A 24,018-nucleotide genomic window follows, 5' to 3' on the forward strand; every position below is an offset into this window, starting at 1 on the left:
GGATGAATTTCTGAGAACAGACTTTTTCTGGTTCATTTGCAGAGCAAGCAGATTTAGGGAGAAAAATACACTGAAAGGAATAATTCTAGAAGAAAAAAGAAGCTGTTTATCTATATGTGGTAAAAGAAGAGAAATATGGGCAAGGTTGAAAGGAGAAAGTCAGGCGGAGGAAGGTAAAAACTGAGGTTGTGAGCTGAGCAGGTATAAAATAGAGAAATAAAGGTCAGAGTTTGCAGGAGGAGGCATTGCTATGTCACTGTCACCTCATTAATGATTTCAACTGTGTCTTCTCACTTTTGTTTTTCTTTTTCATCTTGTTTCATTTCGTCGCTTGCCCTCTCCTTCCCTCATCCTTCCTCGCCTCCTTTCCTTCCTCTGTGGCAGCCTGAAAAACGGGCTTGTCTTTCTCCAAGATAAAATGCCTAAACTTGTGAGGGCAAAAAACAGACGCCAGGAAGGGAAAAACCTGAAATAACCACATAATTAAGCCCCCAAAACAGCTTTTCCTATCGATTTGTTGCCTACAGCAAAAACAGGAAGTAGGGAGAAAAGTTGAAAAGAGGGCAAGAAGTCAAGCAAGAAGAAGAGGAGGGAAATCTTTTCAAATGAAAATCCAGCTTTTTGTGTCTTTCTTGAGTTGTACACAACAACAGAACATCCACAAGTTTCTTCTCCTCTATCGTTCAATTATCTTGCTCCTTTTTTATTTTATTCTGTGCCCATCATGAACAGCCAGAGGGCAAAATCATTTAAATCTAGAAATGTGCTGTATAATACCTGCACACGCATGCCTCATCAAGGTAGACAGCAACACAAAGTGTACAGTGCTCCGGGTTCATTGGAATAATTCATATATGTGCTACATGTGGGACAAGTTATTATGCAGCCACCACACCTGGACAAATACATTTTACAGGAGACTGAAGGGTCAAATACATTTTTCATAACTTCAGCTGTGACAACAGGAAGTGTTCCAGTGTGTTGCTATGCTCTCGCCACAAGTTACTGAACCTACTGAGAAGGAAAGCAAATACTTTACCATTTTAAATTTTCTTTTTTTTTTTTTTTTGCCCTTGCCACAATATGAAAAATAAATTTCAGCTGTTGCCTTTCATATATGGAAATAGTGCCAATGTCACAGTTAACATTTTTTAATAAAAGCATTTTCGATTAGCCCAAGAGGTTTGAGGCAGTCACTCTTGGTTCACGATTTGTTACTTTTCTTTTGATTTAAATGCAATTATTTCCACATACATGTGAATGATAATAAAAAATAACCCTGTTTACATCTATGTGTGCTATACTCTCACTAACATGTTTATTAGGCAATATAAAGCTAATTAGTGTGTATATGATGTAGAGGTGGGAATCACCATACATCCCACGATACGATATTATCACAATACTTAACGCATGATACGATATTATTGCAATTTTTAAAAATATTTTGCGATATTCAGATTCTGTACATAAAGGTAAACTTTATCAATATTCATTTTATCTAATATAAAAGTCTCGCACTCAGTCTTTCTCTCATTTCAGTCAGTTTTACTGTTGACAAACTGAACGGTTTGTATTACAGTCTAGTCCAACTTAACTGAATGCAACCATCTGGTACAATTATAGCTATTCTGAACTATGCAATTTGTGAAAACTATGCAGCCCCTTCAGCAACTGAAGAATTTGAAAGTAAATTAAAACAAAATATAATTTTACATTAAATAAAAAAGTTTTAAACTTAATTAAAATAAAACATGTCTTAAATTAAAATAAGTAAACTGTCATGTTTATTGCTGCCAAAAAACAAGTTAAACACATTTGGACAGTGAAGGAATGTCAGGATTCTTGCTCAGAAAAAGGAGCTGATCAACATGCTCTGAAGTCAGAGCACAAAAACCTTTTTTGTAACAAAATATCGATTTCTGCTGTCCCTGTATCGATACATTATTAGCAAACAAAATATCACGATACTACACAGTATCGATTTTTTCCCCCACCCCTAATATGATGACCTTTAAATTGTCAGTGTACAGCATGGGAATTGTGAAAGTGCTAGCATATTGCTATTAACTTACAATTAGCAAGTTTAAAGTGTATCATTTTATCATGGATGTCATGATAACCGATGCTAATGGTACATTTTGATACCTAAACTCTGAAAACATGATGTTTCTTGCTGTCAACAGCAGATAATAAGAGTGCCGTCTTCACCTACTGTCAACACATGGTTACAGGCGACATGCCCAACAAGCTAGGCAGCAAATGTGATCAGGCCTGCCTGTGAAATGAATAGACAGCATTAATTTAGCAGGATAACAACATTATTAGCATCTAAAAAGTGTTTTGTTTCCCGTACGGTCCCAGATTGAAGCTGACTGGAGCAGAAGCTAACAGCTATATTTAATCAGTAAAAAATATGGTGCCAAATGACCAGAAGCACAAGGAATAAACAGGGCTGTAGCTTACATCTGGAACCAACCATACTGGTATAAGTTTGCTATTTTGTGCTCCCATGACAACAAAAACAGCATTGAGTATGGGGTATTTTCTGGGTATTGGTTAACTCTATTACATCATCTATTACGACTTGACTTATGTGGGGATCTAGGCAAATAATCTCAGTAAACTGCATGACCAATCATTTAGTTTAAATATGTTACCCTAGATCAGCTGGACTAGCAGAGCATCCACTCAGGCTGTGCTGCTGGCTGGGCACAAAACTAAAAGGAAGTAACGAGAACAGAGAATACACCTACGACATAAATAATTCAGCATGATTCCAGTGCATATTACTGATGTCACAGTGGTCTTCCCACTTTACATGAGATCTCTGAAACGCACCTATAATATATTTATGGTAATGTTCACCACATCATAGTCTTGATCCAAAGGCTGCATTAGACTCTTTTGCTTCTTTTGAATTATACTCCCAGCAGCAAGAACAAACCATTCTTCAGTCAAGCTGAACTGTGAATACTGACACTTTTCCTTCACACTGTGTCAAAGGCTCAAGAAGGAAACAAACAATCCTTTGATAATTTGTGAAAGAAAGGAAGGATTTGATACTTTTATTCAAACCACAGCGCTACAGCTTACCTCAGGAAAGTGAAACAAATATACATATGAGAGATCTGCCTTCCTTCTTCTCTCCATTTTAACCTTCCTGAGACTTCGAGTACAGCATAGGGCCGTTCTACGCGGTGTGGTGCCACAGCCAATCTCCTCAAGGTGATCCCGCATCAAACGACTGCCACATATACACACACAGGCAAACAACACGCGCTCTCTCAACCTCTCTCTATTATTCCTCCTAAGTGCTAAGGGCAAAGCTTCAAAGCAGGTCAAACCCCTCTCACATTTGTTATTCAGTTGACTCATTCACTTTTAAACAAAGTCTGTTCAATTTCTAGTAAAACAATAATGTCTGTACTATCACTTTCAGCGCTCCCACTGTGCACGTACTCTGTATACGAAGCACAGCACACATGATCTGAATTTGACGAATAACCCCTCTATCCTATTTACTTACATGTGTTTGCTAAAGCACAGACACACATGCGCCTCTGCTGGGATGATTGCGTGTTATAATGTAAGCAGTATAGCAGAGATATTTTTGGGCAATTTTTAAACGTTGATTAATTTATACAGCAGGTCATCTGGCAGCATCAGAACACTGACTGAAAAGCAGCTACGGGGAACATGAAACACACTGAATATTGTTTATGTCAGCTCAGAAAATACACATCCCGAGGCAGAGGCACTGATAGTGACAGCACATCCGGTCTGTCATGTTTTCACTCATTTAAAAAAAATAAAATAAAAAAATAAAATAACAGATAAAACCTTCGACAATCTCGTCAACACCTGGGAGATTATAAAAGTCTCGTCTAGTGGAATAAAAGCTATTATGCTTTCAGGAATGATAGAATTTCTATGCTTATGCAACATCCTGTGAACAATTAAAGGCTCTTGAGAAACAGCAACTGCTAAATAAATAAATCAAACAAAGAAATAATTTGTTACTCATATTCATGGATATAATGCCCTGACCAAACTACTTATTTATTAATATTGCTGCTGTGTGACAGAGACAATCATTCCAATTCACTGTGTCTAATTAAGAGTTTGCACACTGTATGCAGCTAGCGCACGGATTAATATACTGTACAGATAAATTATGTATGCACATGAATCATGCAGCGTGCCTTCACATACTATACATATGTTACACAAGTGAGCATTAGTATGTATCTGTTGTGTCTGTGTAGTTTTCCAAAGTGTACCTCAGAATCTGTAATACCAATCACGCCAATACCAGGGTCAGTCGGTTGCTGCTGAATTGTAAATAGCCTTCACATGCGCACACACAGACACACACACGCACGCACACAAGTCTGATAATCTCTTGATTTTTATCCTCTCTCTTATCTTGCCCTAGACTGAGTCACCGCATTCTGCATGCAAATGTACACAAAAGTCAACCAGAACCAATCTGAACCAACTCGCACGCAGTTATATAATTCTGCAACTGAGGCATAGAGAAGTGTGGTGGAGAGCAGCGAATTAAAGTGCCTATAACATGTAGATACAATTTAGATAAGGTCCTTATCCCCCGACTAGATTTAAAGGTTTTAACACAAACAAACAAAACTGTTCAGCTTGTACATAAAAAAGTCACATGTTGCTTTCTTCAAGCAGCATCTGTGTGGAGACAAAAAGCAAAAAGCAAAACAAATAAAAATGAAATTTCTGCCAACTCGATCTCTAATGCACCATCATTATTACAGCTTTTTAAATGGCTGCCACCCAGTCCCTGCCCAGACTTGCACTTTGTATGGTTTGCACATTCCACATTAGTAATGCAGATCTTCTCTCTCTCTCCACCACCTCTCGGTCTGTCAGGCTCATTTGCTCCAATAGCCCTCAACGTGCTAAAAATGAGCCCTCGATGTGTTAAAAGGAGTCAAGCACAGACCTGGCTCAAATTTACTTTTTAAACAGATTCGATCCCCGCGCAGGGATTGATTGATCTAGTGTGACACGAGGGCACTGACTGGATATCCCAAACGTTGCCGGTGAAAAATAAAGCTCAGGCCTTTTGCATTTGGCCTGCTGATTTTGTTCGCCACTACTATGAACAGTAGCGTAAAGCCATGATTCACAGGCAGAATTTAGTTGATAATTCAGTTTGTCTTAACCTCCTAAGACCCGAACTCTTCCACGGCATGCTTTTTTAATTTCTCTTTGATATTTGGGCTGATTGGGACCTGATGAATGTCATAAACAAAGAATTACCAGATTTTTATTTTTTTTTTACCTTATTTTTGTTTTTAAGAAAAATAAGAGCCACATAGGAGGATATTCGTTTAAAATGTTGATAGAACAGTAGCAGGATAATGTCCTCGTAAGTGGATATCAGGCCCTTGTAGAGCAAAATTGAGTATTTTGGTCTAAATAACAAAAAAAGGTCCTAGGAGGTTAAAGCATTTGGCACATAAAAAGTTGCTTTTTTTTCATCACATTAGACCTTAAGAACAAGCAGTCATCTACACATATTTAAAATAACACATGTAAAACATTTACCGAGGTTCAAACTTATTTATGGCATGCTTTCATGCATACGGTAACTGTCCACTTATATTTACGGCCTTTCATTGAAAGCCAGGCTGTTACAACAGAGAACCAATCCAGAGAGATGCATAAATGCTTCAAATGAATGACGACATGGCCATACAGTAAGCGGCACCTTGTACTATTAGAGAAACTAAATATCCCCCAACTGATGTCTGGGCTGCAGCTAATGGTGCAAACAGATCGCATTAAATACCTATAAAACAAAAGTCAATATTGAAAAAGGCATTTTGACCACCGCTGCTTTTCCCCTCCTGGGCGTGTGCATTCTCTTGCAGAGATGAGACGCTCATGTTGCTGCTAGACGCATGAAATCCTATATAAGTCCACTTTTAAAGGTTGCAAAATTTAACCCGACTTAAAAAACAAACAAAAAATCCCTGCGTGTCATTTTGTGTAACGATATCCTAACAGCTCTGAGGTTAAGCCCCTCTGTAAACAGAGGATTGCTACAGCACATTTTCAACATGTGGAGAACCATCTGAAAGCCTTTTACTCTCTATCAATCATCAATTACCAAAGTGTTAATCCAACAGGGATCGTGGTAAGACAGAGTCACCGCTTGCTCCTCAGCTGATAGAGTCACCGTGGGTGTTTTGCTTGTCAGTGCCTTTCACTGACAATTAAACCTATAATTTCATAGACGATGTACAGCTCCATGATGCAGAGCTGCTGTCAGCTATCGTTAGCTGTGGTGGAAAGATGAGTGAGAGGGAGAGTGAAGAAGAAAGACAATAACGGAGGGACAGTGGGAGGGAGGAAATGAGCTAGTTATATAGAGAGAGACAGAAAATGACAGAGAGCTGGTTACAGATGGCTCCTTCTCACTCTGATCATTCATAATGATAAATGGACAGCGAGCAGGAGAGCCGGTGAAGAGAGGGAGATAGAAGCAAGGTGACAGGTGACGGGACTCACCGTGGCCAGCTCGTAGAGAGGCCGGGGAGCGGTATATGGACACAGGTGGCTGGTGGTGCCTGGGCCCCTGAGGGCCCTGCGGGTGATTGGGTCGAGGCAGGGCTGGGGGTGGGGGGGCTCCGGAGGTAGGAGATAGGAGATGGAGATCTGACGATGAGGACGAGGAGCTCCGAGCAGAACCCAGCACCATCCATCCCGCAGCCAAAAGCAACATCCAGATCAGCTGGCCCTCCTGGGGCTTTCCTTTGGGGAGCATGGCTCACGCCCCCCCCTACTGGATGTTTGAAAGAGAGTAAATGAGATGTGCGCGGATCTCAGAAAAAGTGACCTTCCCGTAGCCAGAATACAGCAGCAAACTCCATAGCAGAGAGAAATCAACACAAGCTCCCTGTTAAGGTAGGATCCAGCAGTTCCCCCCAAACAAAATGCAGCCCGGGCTCGTCTCTTGGACTCCGCTGGTTGGAAGGCAGCAGATATCCCGCTGTTCTTCGTTTGCTTGCTGGCTCTTTGAACCAGAATCCAATATGTATTTACTTTCTTTTCTCGGCAGGATCACCCCGTGGCTGTTCCTTTGATGACCAGGTAGCCTGCTTGCATGTGTGTGTGTGCGCGGGAGCAACTGACAAGACAGAGCGTGCACTCAATGGTGGGAGACACCTGGAATTTGTCCCCGTGCGCCCTTCCTCACCTGCGGGTGTAGAGTGAGTGACAGGAAGGGACAGCCCACGCTGCAGCCTTCAGCCCGCTCGCTCCGCTTCGTTCTGCTGTGCACAGCCCCGCTCTGTCAAGCCACAGATAACACACAGCCTCAGCTACGAGACCGGGGAGGAGGGAGAGATGATGGGAGGGAACGACAGAAAGATGAGGAGCTCCACGCACTCCGGCGCGGACAAACTGTCAGCTCTCTGTCTCTCTATCGCCTCGGCTGCAGCGCACTCCTTTCCTTCCTCACTCTTCAGCTACAGAGCATCAGTGCAAGGTGAAGATCTCCACTTGTTCTTTATTTCCATCCTTAAGTTTCGATCCAGTATTTGTCAGACTTTTCCCTCCCTCCCTCTCCTTTTTCTCCAGCTCTTTCTTTTCTTTTCTTTTTTAAAAAATTTCCCTGGAGAGGTGAAGTGGTCTGGCTTGTTAACCCAGGGAGACCCAGACTGATAGCTCTTTGTATCACTCCATGAGAGAAAGAGACAGATTTGCAGACAGATAAAGAGAGAGAGAGAAAAGAGGAGGATGAGAAAATGAGAAACCGGTGGGAGGGAGCGAGATGGAGGAAGGGGAGGGGGGGTGCAGGAGAACGAGAGAACGACGGAGAGAGAAAGAGAGAGAGAGAGAAAGAGAGGATGGGAGCGGGCTCAGGTGAAACTAAGCGAAGATGATGGGACGGAGGAAGGGAGGGAGAGGAGGGGAAGGAGGAGGGGAGAAGCGGCAAGTGGGCCAGCCTATGCAAATCCTCCTTGAGCAGCGAGCAAATCAGGGAGGCAGGCAGCCACTGCAGAGGAGTGGGCTGCCTTTAGTCACAGAGAGAGGAGATGTGAGAGAGGGGAAAAGTGAGCGAATGAACAGCAGAGGAAAAGAAGTATGGAAGTATGGGAGGCAAAAAAAACAATAATGAAGGGAGCGAAAGGAATGTGTAACAGTAGTGGTACCAGTGTAGCTGCTATTCCTAGAGTTGCATTTCGGAGCCCAGCTCGGGGTGACGCGGTGTCACTTTCCCTGCAACTACATGTGACCTCGTCTCCCTCTATGTTTTGATGCTTCTGAAAGCCTATTGAAGCCAAACCACTGAACTAAAAAAAAAAAAAATCCCATGCATAATGCACATGGAAACAGATTTAGTGAATTTCAAAAAAGGGTGAAATCTCTCCCCACTCAAATATAAATGACAGCGAAGAAAGGCTTCCAGTCCCTGTTCTGTCAATCTTTTCTTTCTGTTTTCTGAAGGGGGAACTGTCTTCTAGGCCTTAGGAGAAATAAACACTCAAAGTCAAACTGCAGTTTAATCACGTTTCTTCTCAAGCCGTAATGCGATTTGACGCGAGCGTTCAGCGTTTTCGCTGCTGACCTTCTGGATCAACACTGAGATATTCCAAAACAGCAAGGGGGACGCATGTTCGCTGAGTGGAAGCCATTTCATCAATGTGCTATAAGTGACGCAAAACTTTTCCAGCGTGTGACTCATTGTTAGCTTTGAGAAGGCGCCAAGCACAGCCACTTCACAGCTTCAGTTTGCTTTGGTTTGCTGCATTTGTCAAGATGTCCCTTTGTACTTTTTTTCTCTCCCCATTCAAGAGGAGTCCTTATCTGAGGCACACGGTGGCGCAGTTATTGCTGGATTTGTTTCATGGGCAAATGAACAAGAGCAGGGAGGGAACAGAGATCAGAGTCTGCTCAGGCTACACAATACATGTCATTCCCAAAATGAGGGAATGTGATCCAAATGCACAAGAGTTTCAGATCTATGCTGAAAGAAAGCAGCAGTTCACGTACCACATAACTGTCTGTATAACTATCAATCATTTCTACCAACACAGAAAGATAGGCTTTCATGCTCATCTCCACACTTAGGCTCACTGTCCTTTGTACTGAGGCAGGAGAGTCAAACTGTGCTGTGACAGTGCTAGCATTGCACCTCTGTGCCACCATGCTATATTACCAGATATAACAAGATGTAGCTGAGTAGCAGCCAAGTAGCATAATTAGTTAGATACAGTCCACACCACCACCTGCTAACTATTGACACTGGTGAGTTCGAATCATACTTGTTATTAACCTCTGTCTCTCTTCCACAGCATGTCTTTATCCTGTCTTCCTTCTCTCACCCCAACCAATCACAGCAGATGGCCCCGCCCCTCCCTGAGCCTGGTTCTGCCGGAGGTTTCTTCCTGTTAAAAGGGAGTTTTTCCTTCCCACTGTCGCCAAAGTGCTTGTTCATAGGGGGTCATATGATTGTTGTTTTTTTTTCTCTGTATGTATTATTGTAGGGTCGACCTTACAATATGAAATGAAAGCACTATAAACACCAACTGCACAACTTATCACATGATTTTATTTTACTACTGCACTGATGTTCCTGATATCACCCTTTTTCTCACTATGCCCCACCCACTTCTACTTTACTAACATGAAATAACAAAAAATGGTTACATTTTTGTGTTACTTTGTGTTTCAAAGTGCCTGACATAGGGATGAACGGTAGCTTTTTCCTGAGTGTTTTTTGTGTTACTTGTCAAGTAAGTAAAATGTGAATCAGTGGTAAAGAGCAGCTTGTGCCTTTGTTAAGTACTGTATATCATCACGAGAGCACAGTCTGGCCTGAATTTATAGTGAAAACTGAATTTGCATGCAGTGATTTTAATCTTCACTTGATGTTTCATTTTTACCGAGAAGAGTTCTCGTCGTGCTTCCACGTCTGCTCTCAGGGTAGACTGACTGTCATTCTCATGCTGTGAGTCTGATCGTTTATAAAAAGAACGTAACGAAAGCTGACAAGTCAACAAAGAGGTATGTCATCTCTGACATTTCATCCAAATTATCTGTTCGTGTCAATCTTTCATTTGATGAAAGACGCCCCAATATTTCAAGATTTTTTACATTTTGATATTGTTATGGTTTTTGTTTTGTTTTGTGGCTTTCACCTTCTCTATATGTCATTTACACCTTGATGGAAGCTGAGATTGTGACTTTGTGTGAAGATATGTCAATCATCCTGCCACAGTGCTAATTAGTATCAGCTCCCAGAGTCGAGCAAATTTGCTGACAGAAAATACACAGCTAAATTGATTTTTGTTTTCCATTTGGTAGCAACATCTGTAGCTTCATTGCACATGCTGTGTAAATACTTTTTGCCTTGTTTGGTATATTTCTTGGAAACCAGCTGCTTTAGCTCTAATAAAACCTGAGAGGCATAGGGTCATTTGGGGCTGAGCGGATACTGATATTTAGTGATTTAAAAATCCGATATATCTTTCTGGCACATGAAACATAAACAGATTTCCCTCAGCTTTGTCGTGCGTACTTATTTATGACTTCTTACTTAGATAATGATTTCTCCTCTCTTGCCTATGCTTTTTAAATTCACTTTATTTATTGTATTTATTAGCTGATAAAAATGCAGATACCGATATATCAGCAAACGGCTGAATATCAGCCGATGTATCAGTTGGGCTCTAATCACTTAGAATTCCAATCTAAAATCACAGGATGATTTTTGGTTTTTATCTGGTAACACAACATGTGTAGCTTCATTTCATATGCTGTCTAAATCGTTTTGCTTTGTTTGGTACTAGGGCTGCCACGATTAGTCGACTAATCACAATTACGTCGACTATTAAAATCGCCGACGACTAATTTAATAGTCGACGCGTCGTTTGAAGCTTTGTAAGATCACAAAAGACGCAGGAATAAGTAGTAGGATTTAAGAGTGTAATAACGGACTGAAACAGAAGATGGCAGCACTGCATGTACAAGGATGCCAGCTGCCGTTAAACCCCGAAGAAGAAGAAGCAGTGTCCGGTATCGTAGCTGTGTCCAAATTCAGGAACCGCGCAGCCCAGCTCAGTTTCCAACAATGGCGGCAGCTAGTTAGTTTTAATATTACTCTTATTATTCTTTCTGGGTCACAAAATAAACGTTTAACATATTTTCAGGCGAGAATGTTGCTGTGTAAACTTCAAATATCTGCTCAGTTTATCAAGACACCACATATTTTTAAAAGCGCTCCAACGTTTTGGAGACGTCTGTTACCCACCAGCTCGATAGCTAGCCCGGGGCAAGGCTCACGAGAGCCGGTGAGAACATCGGACTCCTGGCAAATCGTTTTAAAACCCACTGCCTCTTTCGCTACTCAGGTTAAACATACATAAGTCACTTAGATAACTTAAAAATGTTATTGTTTGGCTTTTTTTTAGTATTTTATTTGTTCCTGAGTAAATCGGTTTGGCTGAGATTAAAGTTATAGTTTTTACACAGAATATACTCCGGTGTCCTGTTATATTTTAGGTAGCAAGGAGCAGACGGCTGAGTTTATTAAACTCCACCGAAACAATCTGCAAATTTCATTAAAATTTAATAAACTATCATCTTGTCTTTATTTTTAGTTAGCACATACCTTAAATACTTAAAGCTGTAAGCTAATGATAGTTATATAAGAGCAGATGCTGCTGGTGCAATAAGCTGTACGTTTTATGTCCAATGGATGATGATCTGATTAGTCGACTAATCGCAAAAATAATCGGTGACTAGTCGACTATCAAAATAATCGTTTGTGGCAGCCCTACTTGGTACATCTCTAATAAAAAATTTTAAGATGCAGGGAAACAAGCCGCTTGACCTTTAATAAAACTCAACCAATAATTTGAAATGCTATGATGTAGTGATTTAAAAATTTTATATGTTGGCCGATATTTTTTTTTCTTTCAGGCACATGCGTGATTGTAAATGCAGATTTACTAAACAGCGCAGAATAGTGTGTAAGCGCAATCTTGAGTTAGGGCTCATCGGTGGTGAGTGCTCTGTCATGGTGGAGACAGTTCATTTCAATATCAAGCACAAGAAATGAAACATGCTTTTTGTAAATAACGACAGTATTGTTTCTATGCCAACACCCAGCCTGCGCTTGCGTAAAAAAAAAATATTTGACAAAGAAATACAAACTTTCAACATGTGCTGTTATCATCAGAAACAACCAATATGTCCAGTATGTTCATTGCACTCACTCCCCTACGGTTACAGTGGATAATCCAGACTATTTATTCTCTTAATAGCACAGTAGAGGAGAGTGAGCACTTGATCCACAGTGTGGTTGAAACAAGCCATCAGGGGTGCTCTGCCTTTCAACAGTGAATAAGATATATTCATACTGCAGATGGAGGCTCTCGCTCATCTGCACCGCCGCCACAACGGCCGCTCACCAGCCACTCCTTCATTTGCATACATGCACTCAGGCATAAGCAAACGAGCCACCTGTACACTACATAAACACTCGCACACATTATACAGTAGCAGTTGCACAACTTGATCCTCTGCTGCACTGCCACACCCAGCGCCTCAATCCCAAATGCTGCGTATTTTGCTCCCAACTTCCCAACCAATAGGAACCTTGGGAGCACGGAGTCTCACGCTGACTCGGTAATGAACCCTCGCCAGGATCAGGGCTAATTAGTGTTTTACATTCTGATTTCTCTGCGGTGTCTCTCTGTGATAGATGAAGCCTGTTCTGCCTGCCCTGCACACGGGCAAATGGAGCGCAAAAACATCTTAATGTCACAGAAGAGTGGGGACTCGGGAGAAAGGAGGATAAGAACTCTTAACTCTATTAACCTCAGCTCATGATTCATAACTGAAGAGTAGCAGCCCGTAACAAGACATTCATCATCTTCTGTATGATTCAACAAAAGCCTGAAGTGACACAATTACTGCTGTGTTGATACTGAAATATGAGAGGAGCACTGCAAATAATGGTTTTAGTTAATCAGCTGATTTTTATTAAACGAATCTATTAATATGTCCAGAAATTTTTTTAAAATGAAAATATATTAAAAATGCATTTAAACAGCAGCATTTCTTTAATTAATTAATTAGTTATCACAACTGTTGTTATTTTATGTTTGGTGGGAAGAAAAGACTAAATTTACTTCTCTGTGTTCAAAATGAATCATTTTACACTGTGAATATCTCGAAAATGAGACTTTCTATTAAAGTCTATGTAAATGTCTATGAAACATAAAAGCTTGTTTTTATACCTACTCATGATTTTACTTTGACTTTCAAGGTTAATCCAAGTTTCTTTAGATTTGCTCTTTTAGTTTCCTTTATTATATAAAAAAAAAAAAAAAAAAAGAACTGGTGGAGTTGGATGTTTCCACATTCACGCACCCACACACAAACTTCCTCTCGTCTGAAGTGACAGGATTTAAAGGAGGATTGGCAGCGGAAAAAGAGCACTGCATGGCATTTTGGAGGATCGCAGCCTGGCACAGGAGACACATGACCAGCTCCCCAGCGGATAAAGGAAATCAACAATATTGACAGCAGTGGAACAAACAGTATTTAAAGCATCCATTCACCCAAACCCTTCTATCAAGGGCATCAACTCATTACACATTCAACTGTTATTCTTATATGCAGAAGTAATAACGTCGAAAAATCTAAAAAATAGCCCCCCTAGATGATAGAATGGAAAAAAAATAATAAAATAAAAGCCTAAAGCCTTATTGTTAAGCAGCAGAAAAATGCCACGTGTGTCCAGAAGATGGCTCTAGAATGAGCGGAGATGTAATTGTCCACTTATCATTTTCATAGCAATTTGCAAAGTAAGTAATGTGTAATTGTGGCATTTTTGGCCTGAAATAAACAACATCTCATTGAATGTAATAAAGTTAAAGAAGCTGCAATCTAAAATATTGTATGTAACAAATGACATTGGAAAATAATTGGATAACATCATAATTATTGCCTCAATCTACAGCTGCTGTTGATTTCACGGTGCTTAATACAAAAGTTTGAGCTAACAGATTTGCTGTGTAGATCCCGGTTTTATTGTTGTGGCTCACTCTAAACAAACAACAACCACAGAATAGGTTTTTAAAATCCACTTCAAATCTTACTCCACAGGCAGCTTATGAGTTTTAGCTAAAGAGCCAGTTATTTCCTCACAACTTTTTAGTAGAGGCCAGAACTCAAAATAAATATTCTTATTACTTTACAACTGTCGGTTACCTAAATAAGCAAGCCTTTGCTAAACGCTGATGATGTGGTGTGTTCACAAATGTTTTCTGTTATCCCCAATAAGCCATAAAAAATTACAGCAGGTGAAATTGTATGATAACCTATTCAGTGCGATGTTGAAATGGTGGTACTAAAAGAATAGCTTAAAGGTCAGCAGAAACATCAGAAGGATGGCTGTGGAGAAGTGTTATTGAAGGTGGAGACTGTACAGGTTCAACAAGCTGCCATAAATATTAGGAAATGTCAAGGCAATCTGGTCAGTGGCTGTTGGGATAAATTATTCTGAACACATAATCTTTGTCAAACAGCAGACCATAGTCAGTGAAATCATCTTCTCAGTGGGGTGAAAAACAATCTCCTTGCAAATAAGAAAGGCTGGTAACATCAAAGATAGGTCAAGCTTGAAGGTTCATTTTTGTCCTTGGAAAAAAAATAGCTTAAAAAAAAAAAAAAGAAATCAGCCAACTTTCAGAGCACTGATACAGCTGGAACATTTTGATGGAGGAATCAAGCAGACCGATTAAAAAGCACGTCCAAAATAAACATTCGACGTGTTCTAACTTTGGCTGTTGTTTTTCTGTGTCGCCTTACAGCACCTCTCAAACGATACAACGGACAAGAAAGCCGTCCTTGGTGGGATGAAAACATGCACATGTGCAAGCGCACATCTGTCTTCTCCCACACACACACACAGCCATACCGCGCCCATGGCTAAAGTGCAGTAATCCATCCGTTGCACTGCACTGCAGCCTAACACACTTAATAATGAATGAATCACAAAATCAAAACTGACAAGCAGCAATTGAAACGTGGCTGTTTGTTTGAAAGATTAAAAATGCAGCAGCCGCCCACCCCCCCATATGACTTATGAATGAAGCTTGAAACCTCAACTGGACGACAGTTCAGGCTGAGCTGTGCTGAGCTGAACCAAGCCGAGTGCCACGAACGCACAAAACGCAGGCAAAGACTTCCAAATTGTCACAAATGAGAATACATGACGCATGATGAGAAGAGATCTGCATCAAATTGTCAAACAACAAGGTCGTGCGATGAAATCGTGCGAGCTGTTGTGAAGCAGCAGTAAAGATATTTTTTTCCAGTGGAAATCTGCTAAAAATAAATGACTGAACTGCTAAAATTTCTTCTGGGTTTCATACAAAGCTTGATTCAAGATAAACCCACATCACAATGTGTTCCCTTGAGTGCAGGCACTTGGAACGATGCAATCCCCACAGACTTTGTTTCTACAGCACAGAAAATTATTCTGCACATACAGATGTCTGTTTCTTCCTTTTATATCTCACAAATAAAAAAACTGTAAGGAATTAAACTGTCAATGCAACAGACTTCTACACAGGCACATTAATCGTATACAAAGTTACAACCTACAATTTTTATGACATCTTTGGAGCAGATATTCATATAGTTAACTGCAACACCTGCAGTCTTTAAATTCAAATGAAAACAATGACAAGAGACTGAAGCAGATAATGGCGCCTGAAATACTTGATTTCACCGACAACAGAACAAAATCCTGCTGTAACAGAGACCAGAAGCATGTGTAAACTAGATGCATTTATAATTTATTTCTCCACCATTCAAAATAGAATGGTGTCATATATAAAGTCATATATAAATCAGTGAAATATATATGACTCAAATAAAGGTTGAAGCAAAATAAATAAACCACTCTATTCAGTTCAATTAACTTTTGTTTCTATAGCATCAGTCATCTCGTGGTGCTTTGTATTGTGCGGTAAAGAGAGAGAGTCCCCTTTGAGCACTTGGCGACTGTGAGGAGGAAGAACAGCATTTTAACAGGAAGAGACGGACCAGCAGAACAATACTCAGAGAGAGGCAACATGCTGCGGATACCGTGGGTTCCTCAGCGTGTCTTTGTCTTGTTGTCCTCTCCTCACCCACAGCATCTTACTGAGAGTAGTGTTTTGTGATGGTATTGCATCATGTTTCTCACACACAAACAGACACACACACATACAAAGGTCTTAGCTAAAAAAACAGAAGCATATAACAGCAAATGGGTAGTGCGTGCCACACATCTACGTATGAAGAGGGTAGTAAAATCATCACATTAGGAAATAATCTGGTCTAATTCTTTAGACATTCGATTTTATAATAGCTGTGTGATGGCCTTGACTTTCCACACATGCAATATGCACAAGTAAGCAGGCAGCACATTGGACACACAGGCCAAGCTCAGCATAAATGCATAGCCTCGCCTACAGATATTACTTTGAGCAGTAGCACAGTTAAATTGATTCAGGTGGCTTTGTCAAAAGAAGAAGAAAAAAAGCGGGGTGTGTGGGGAGATAAATTAGATAAAGAAGGAGACTATCTCCATTTGTGTGCATCAAAGTTATGCAACAGAGCACTAACTGCACCCTTGTGAAAATAAAGCACATTCCCCAAAAGGGTAGATAAAATGCTCTCTGTGGGGTTGCACTGCTCAACCTCCCCTCCTCCTTGATTGGGTAAAATCTCTCATCAAGCTCTCTGCGTTGAAATGGAAAAAGACAGAGGGACAGGTCTGTATGACTCTCTTACTGTAGCATTTCACACAAAAATGCTTTCATACAATCATGTGTCAGGCTTAAAATGCTCTTTGACAAAATCTGGTCTTTTATACAACTCACAAAAACTGCTGTTTCTGTCATTTCACTGGCAAAGATGGATCCATTGATACTGCGCCCTACACCCACATCCTGCCATATACTCATCAAAAACAGGAATAAGTGACAGGGCAATGTTATTATGTGGCATTTTGTGTAATGGGATGGAATGTGACGGTATCCCAGCAAAGGTCCCAGCAATAAATATTCACTCCATAATAAAAGGCTAGTGTGTGTGTGTGTGTGTGTGTTTGTGTGTGTGTGTGTGTGTGTGTGTGGTTTTTGTTGAAGTTCAATATGATTTTAACCCACAGCCAGCTGAGGAAGAAACAAGTGCATGAAAATGGTAAAGCGCAACCCAACATCTTGACTATAACCCACATATCTCTATATATCTAAAAATAAGGCGAGAGAGAGAGAGAGAGAGAGAGAGAGAGAGAGAGAGAGAGAGAGCTTTTATTGTGCTGGACTGCACAATTTAAAAAGTGCTGCTTTTGTCCTCACACTCATCTCTTTGTAACATTGTAACATGTGCATTTTGCCTGCTGGAATCGATACATTTTCATTTGATCGAAGTTCAACATTTTGAAAAAATACACTTACGCATTTACTTTCTTGGCTGAGACTTAGATGAGAAACTCAATTCCACTCACGCTTGTATTGGTTCAATATGTACTTGAAGCTGAAGCCAGCAGCCAGTTGGCTTTCCGTAGCATTGCCTACTGGCACCTTAAAAAGTTCAGTAGTTGTGCAATATATCTTGTTTGTTTAAACTGGCAGAACCAGGCTAGCAGTTTCCTCCAGATTTCCAATCTTTGAGATAAGCTAAGTGGCTGCTGGCTCTAACTTTATATTACAGAGCAGCTTATGGCATATACCTTCTTTTTTTTTTGTCACCCACATAACGCTGCCTCAGCCGCTGTCCTCAAGGTGATCCTGGATCAAAGACTCAGTACGTATTAACACACAGGCACTCGCGCATGCACAAACACACAACAGAGTTCCTCCATCAAAGGAGAAGAAGTGATAAACTTTGACGCCACAGGATCAAAGTGTAACACTCGGAGAGCTCAGAGACTCGGATGACTTGACTTAATGGTTATGCACTTAAAAACATATCCTGGTATATTGTAGGGAAGTACTACCCAGATTCTGTGTTAGTCGCACTTTATAAATGCTTAAGGCTGCGTTATTTGATGTAAGACAGAGGGTGGAGAGGGCTTGTGGAATTAGCACCGCTTTACAGCAGAATGGGAGTTTGATTGCTCTATTTCACGAAGCCCGATGATGCCTTTTTCCATTTCTCAACATTTTAATCCCTATCTAAATGCACTTGGGCAAATTGGTTCCAATGAATACACACTGGTTTGCCAGTATGATGATAAACTATTGCAACACACCAGATTGCAATGAAATAGTAATAGGGAGCATTTCAACCTTGAAAATTGACACTAAAAACACCCATATACAGCATTTTACAGTTTCTGTGGAGGCTGTTTGTATTCTAGGTACAGTCAGCGTCAGGCACAGAGCCAATCTGCCCCCTGCCACTTCCAGGGCTTTGTCACAACAGCTCTGGCCAAGCGATTTACAGGCAATGTATGAAATATGGATCATACCTCGTTGAGGGAGAAAGAGGCCAAGGATTTTGTGCTGTGTGTGTGGTAAACGTGATGGCTCAGTGAGTGAGAGGCTGAGGTGATTGCTTATGGGATGGCAAAGGAATGAGAAACCATTACCACTGTCGCGTGTTTATGTTGCCTGTGCTTATATGAACACACATGATTAAGTATGGATGCCATCCACTTACCCGTGTGTTCACACCGATGCAAACCAAGCGGCGAACTCGCAGGCTGAAAAATACAGCTGGTGTAGGAGTGCTAAAAACCGCAGTTCCTCAAAAGCAAGTCGATCATCCTGGAATCCCATGTTTAAATTCTCAATTTTAAATCTCAGATAAACATGTGTTGATATCCAAGGCCAGTGGCCATCAGTGTTGGGTAAGTTACTTTAAATTAGTAACTTAGTTACATTACTAGTTACTTCTATCAAAAGTAACTCAGTTACTTCAAGTTACTCGTTATTTTCAAAGTAACTAGCTACTAGGGAAAGTAATTTTGGTTTTACTCAGACTTCTCTTATTAATGTGTTGCTTCCCTAACTGAATGTGCATATTTCCACGAGAGAAATCCCACGCCTGCACCGCTGTCGACTGCCGCCATGATTCTAGTCACAGCGTCACGTGCACTTTTTATGTCCAACACGGAAACTGCAGTAGTGGTGCTTTCGATTGTACTCGGATCTCTGAAATTCGGCCTTCAGAGTAGGACGATGTAGGTATCTCCAGACTGCAAATGAGCTGCATATGTGTTTAGTAGTAATTTGTTTTTGTAGAGGGCTAGCAAAACAACCGTTTTCGAGGGCGTCGCCATATTGGAATCCCAACTTCTCTGACGAGGCTAAACAGAACGCCGTTTACTTGAGTGTGACATCATTCTCTCAGTTTATCTCCTGACTGGTGCATTTTGGAGCACATTATATTGTTAAATAGTCATCTAAAAATGTGTGTAGCTTGTTGTAGTTGTGCTTATTTATAGGTACAGCCCACCCAAATCTGTGTCTGTTCAACAAATCTTGCTTGGAGTTGCACCTTGCTAACAAAACTTGTTAGCATGTGCTAAAAACTCCACTCCCTCCTCCAATCGTGGTGCACGCAGTCGCTGCTTCGAGCAGGTGACATCATCACGGCTACATTCTTATATTATATACAGTTTACGATGCAAATAGGTGCATTCTCTCATGCGTGGGCACAAACGTGTTTGCACCTGACAGAGTACTGCATCCAAAGGAGCTGTTTTACTAAAATATCTTTTGCAGGGAGAGAGAATAAAGAAAGCTAAATAGCTACATAACTCTCAGCAACGAAAAGTCAAAAACTCAATTCAACGCCTCCTCTAAAAACCATCATGGTGTTATCCAAGATTCCACAGGCTCAACTCCACTTGTGAGAGGACAACAATACAGATAGCGTAGTTTGAAAACAGCGTCATTGTGCGTTCGAGTGCGGGCAGAGTGACTATTCAAAAGCAACCCTGACGCCTCTGCTATCGTTCACAACCTCAATTTTGCTTTTTTTTTTTTTTTTTGACAAAAGCAAACACGGGGCACCTACAAAGCTCTCGAATCCCTCGCACCTGCCACTCAGCCCACATGCGTCACCCACCGGTCATCTGGAGGTTGACTGGCAGCTAATTTGTAAAACAATAGACGTTCACCTACTACCCTCTGCTCCTGCATTCTGTACACGTACACGCGCATATATAAACGGATACACACTTATATTGCTCCTTGTCTCACAACAAAGTGACAGGAGGGACGATGCTGAGTTGTCTTTGTGTTCTCGGTGAGGTTGAGAGCATCCTGGCATGGTGTTTAAAAAAAGACAAAAAAAAACTAGACTATATAACATATGCTGGTGTACAGCAGGTATGCAAACCTCTCCGCCAGGTGTGCTTCGACAACACTGCTGTCACTGCAAAAATTGCCAACGGCCTGGAACTTATGATGTGTAGAAATGTTTTGGGTCATATCCCAAGGGGGGTACGAACGATGACATAATGCACGGAGCAGAGGACTGCTGCACCTTTCCTTTCTCTCTGTAGTATCACAGCACTGTAGCTTCCGCTATCTTACAATTGCCTGCTCTAAAACACAGCAGATAAAACCCATAATAACCTTGAGTTATAATGCATTCCAATAATGATATCATGCTTCGCCAGCCGGGTGTAAATTAAATGGAGGACATTTTTAATTACCCCAGGGTAGCTGAATATTGGCCATCCTGTCCTGGTGAGACTCTGTGCTGATACTGTGGTGGGGCGATAAAATTCAACCATAGGCCCCTTTGACCACAATCCAGGCTGGCTTCCATCTTCCTATTTGCTTAGGCTACCTGCACCGGTCCAATTAGAGCTGGATGAGGACAGGACAAAGCATTGTGGGAAAAACACTGACATTTCGCACCGGGCACTCTCTCTTTCTCATGAATATGGAGGAGCGTAATTACGGCTGCAAAGCCGCGTTGCCTTTTTCCACATGTGGATGCACAGACATCTGGTCACTTTCAGGGGAGGTAAAGATATGGCAGTAGGCAGCTGGGCACTGAAGGGGACTCGTGATGACCCACAGGTCAACAACTGTGGTGTGGATTGGATTTGAAATACAAGCCTGACAAGTGAAATAATATTTGCAACATTTTAAATGAGAAAAAACCCAATAATGAATGTTTATTTGTTCAGAAAATCGATTAAAATTGTCAAGATTTTCAGTCATTTGAGTTGAAAAACAATTTTCCAATCGATGAATACCTGCAAATAGCAGCTTGTTGCTCGGACAGCCCAAACAAATAAAGGCTGGTCTCTGATTATTTCCGTCCAATTGCCTGTGTTATAAAGGCATGATTGTTGACTGCAGCATTACTGCAGGATTAATTCCTGACAACAACAACATAACAAGTCGCTATTTTTCCACACAATTACTGTTGTGGTTATATTTTGTTATTTCTTACACACTTGTGTACTGCCAGCCTCAGCACTTCTCACAGTTTAACGGTAAAAACCTTTCATTTTCACAACAAACAATTTCTCTTCATTCAGATTGAAGAGCTTCGATAATTTGTGTAGCATTTTTGTAAATGGAAATGGAAATGGAAGGAGGAACTGCAAAGTAACCGAGTGGTGAGTAACTGCTGCTACGGTATATAAGTGTATTGTCCTGAAATGATCAGGTAAAAATGAAATACAAAAACCAAAAACACTCAAGCAAAAATAACAAATAATCAAAAATTTATTTTGAACAGAAACTTGTTCATATAAACAAACCCAACAGAGGAAATTTTGAATAAAGTTCTGTATCTGACATAAACCTATTTCATAATGGCCTGGCTCGCTCTGCCTTTGTGGTAACCAATAGCAAGAAATTCACAAAACATACTCTATATGGATTAGGCTGCAGGTTAATCTTTGAATCCAAGTGTGTTCAGTGCCACTGCCACATAAAATCAAGCGCCTAGCCATGCAGGCAGTCTTTACAAACATTTGTGAAAGAACAAGTAATTGTAAAGAGCTCACTGAAATCGACTGTGACACTGTAATATGACGCCACTGTTGCAACACGTCAGTCAGTGTTGCAAAAAAACTGAACACTGAGGTACACAGCACGGGAACTTTGCCGATGTTCTCTTTACTCGAGCAACTGCAGAGCTCTAAACCTCCTCTGGGAAGACCTCCAGCACAAAAAGTGTTCTCCAAGAGCTTCATTGCATGGGCTTCCATGGCCAAGTAGCTTCATGCAAGCCTTACGTCACCAAGCACAATGCCAAATGTGTTTTGGTCATGCAAGTGTTGTAAAAGCACACTGCAAGTAGACTCTAGAAAAGTATTCTACACCGAGACAAATCATAATTCTCTATGTGGCAGCCCGATGTTTGAGTCTGGGTTTGGTAAATGTCTGGAGAATGTTACCTGCGCTAACCCTGTAAAGTTTGATAGAGGAGGCATAATGCAATTGGGTTGTTTTCTGGGCTAAGCCTTGGCCTTTTATTTCTAGGGAAGGGAAATCAATGCTCTGCTTACTAAGGCATTTTGGACAATTCTAGGCTTCCGACTTGTTGAACCAAGTTTGAGGAAGGCCCTTTTCTGTTCTAGTGTGAGTGTGCCCCAGTGCACAAAGTAATAAGGTCCTTTAAAGGCATTGATAGATGATAGCTAGATGTGGAAGAACTTCACTGACCCACAGAGACCCCTGACCTCAACCTCATCGAATACCTTTGGGAGGCACCAACAGGGAGACTGCAAGCCAAACATCAGTGTCTGATCTCACAAATGCTCTTCTGAAAGAATTGGCAAATATTCCCACAGACACACTTCAGAATCTAGTAAGAAAAGCTTCCCAAAAGAGTGGAGGCTTTTACAGCTGCAAAGGGGGAGAAGCAACTCCATATTATTACCTATAGATTTAGAATGCGATGCCATAAAAGCAGTTGAGGAGAAATATGTAGACTGGCCAATACGTTTGTCCATGTAGTTCAACTCTAAATTATTGACATGCAGTAATTGGCTTTACAAAAAGCAGGTAAGAAGACATGAGTAGATACAACATGTGTTCACTCACCTTTATTGATGGGCAGATACACAATAAGAGCATAAAAACAAAAACACACACACATACACACCCATCAGGGAGAATTATCTAAGGTATTCAAACCACTTAATTCACTCTCATAGGAGCATTGTTTGCAACAAGATTAGATGATGTTTCTACATCAAGTTTGTTTTGCATAAAGCTCTAATTATCAGGCCAGGTACTTTCCATATGCTGCTATTCATAAAACATGTTTTCTCATTTATTGGCTTGTTATCATTGTTAATTGAATGCTGCATATGCTGATTGTACATGATTTTTAACTATTTAATGTAGTGCTAATTAAAACACCAACAATAACAAACAATTTGATGAGAGTGAAAAACACCTGCAATTAATTGATGCTAAGTAAATATTGTAGCATAAACACAAAACAGACAAGACCCATATAAATACCTTTAGTTGATTCCATCACTTTTTAACATCACATGTAAAATGTGCTTGTTGAAGTTGTTTGGCAATAATGTTGCAGACATGTGCGTTGTGCTTTCTTAAAAATCTTTGCAATGTGGAAAATTTCTCTGTAAGAGCCTTTCTGGGCCTGGAAACAAACCATACAGTCAGTAAAAAAAACTATTTAAAAAAAAGAAAAGCTATCGAGCGCTGCCAAATTTTTAACTTTAAGTGGAAAATCCATTATTGGCTAAAAGAGAAGTCTAGTTCAGCTAATTCTTGACCTATGATATGCAAGATACATGGAGGAGAGCAGTGTAAAGAGCAAGCAGCGTCAATATTTCAGTTGTACCTAATGGAGGAACCATGCATAGCAAAAATAACTCGGGATTCTGTGTCTTTTTTTGCCAACTCGAGCTGGGCTAAGTGCAATCCCTGATGGGTCTTGGTGAAGGCAATCAAGCCTGAGCAGGGACATCTGCCTGAATGTCTCTAAACTTTGTGCATGCTGACGACAGCT

General features: G+C 40.7%; 1 protein-coding gene and 1 long non-coding RNA gene across 13 annotated transcripts in view; one reads left to right on the forward strand and one right to left on the reverse strand.

The window, feature by feature from the left end:
- Positions 1-24,018, reverse strand: part of nrxn3b (neurexin 3b) — a 329,334-nt gene that overhangs the window by 110,831 nt on the left and 194,485 nt on the right. The gene's annotated exons all lie outside the window — the stretch shown is intronic.
- LOC146371400 (uncharacterized) lies at positions 6,322-13,182 on the forward strand. 2 transcript variants are annotated; one of them, XR_014802736.1, is made up of 3 exons: positions 6,330-7,528; positions 9,339-10,050; positions 12,752-13,182. It is a non-coding gene; the product is annotated as an uncharacterized LOC146371400 (long non-coding RNA). The 2 variants fall into 2 exon arrangements; XR_014802735.1 differs by lacking the exon at positions 12,752-13,182 and having other exon boundaries at positions 6,322-7,528; positions 9,339-10,548.

Source organism: Perissodus microlepis, chromosome 15, assembly GCF_051167445.1.
Source record: "Perissodus microlepis isolate ML-2025 ecotype Zambia chromosome 15, ASM5116744v1, whole genome shotgun sequence".
NCBI classification, from domain to species: domain Eukaryota; kingdom Metazoa; phylum Chordata; class Actinopteri; order Cichliformes; family Cichlidae; genus Perissodus; species Perissodus microlepis.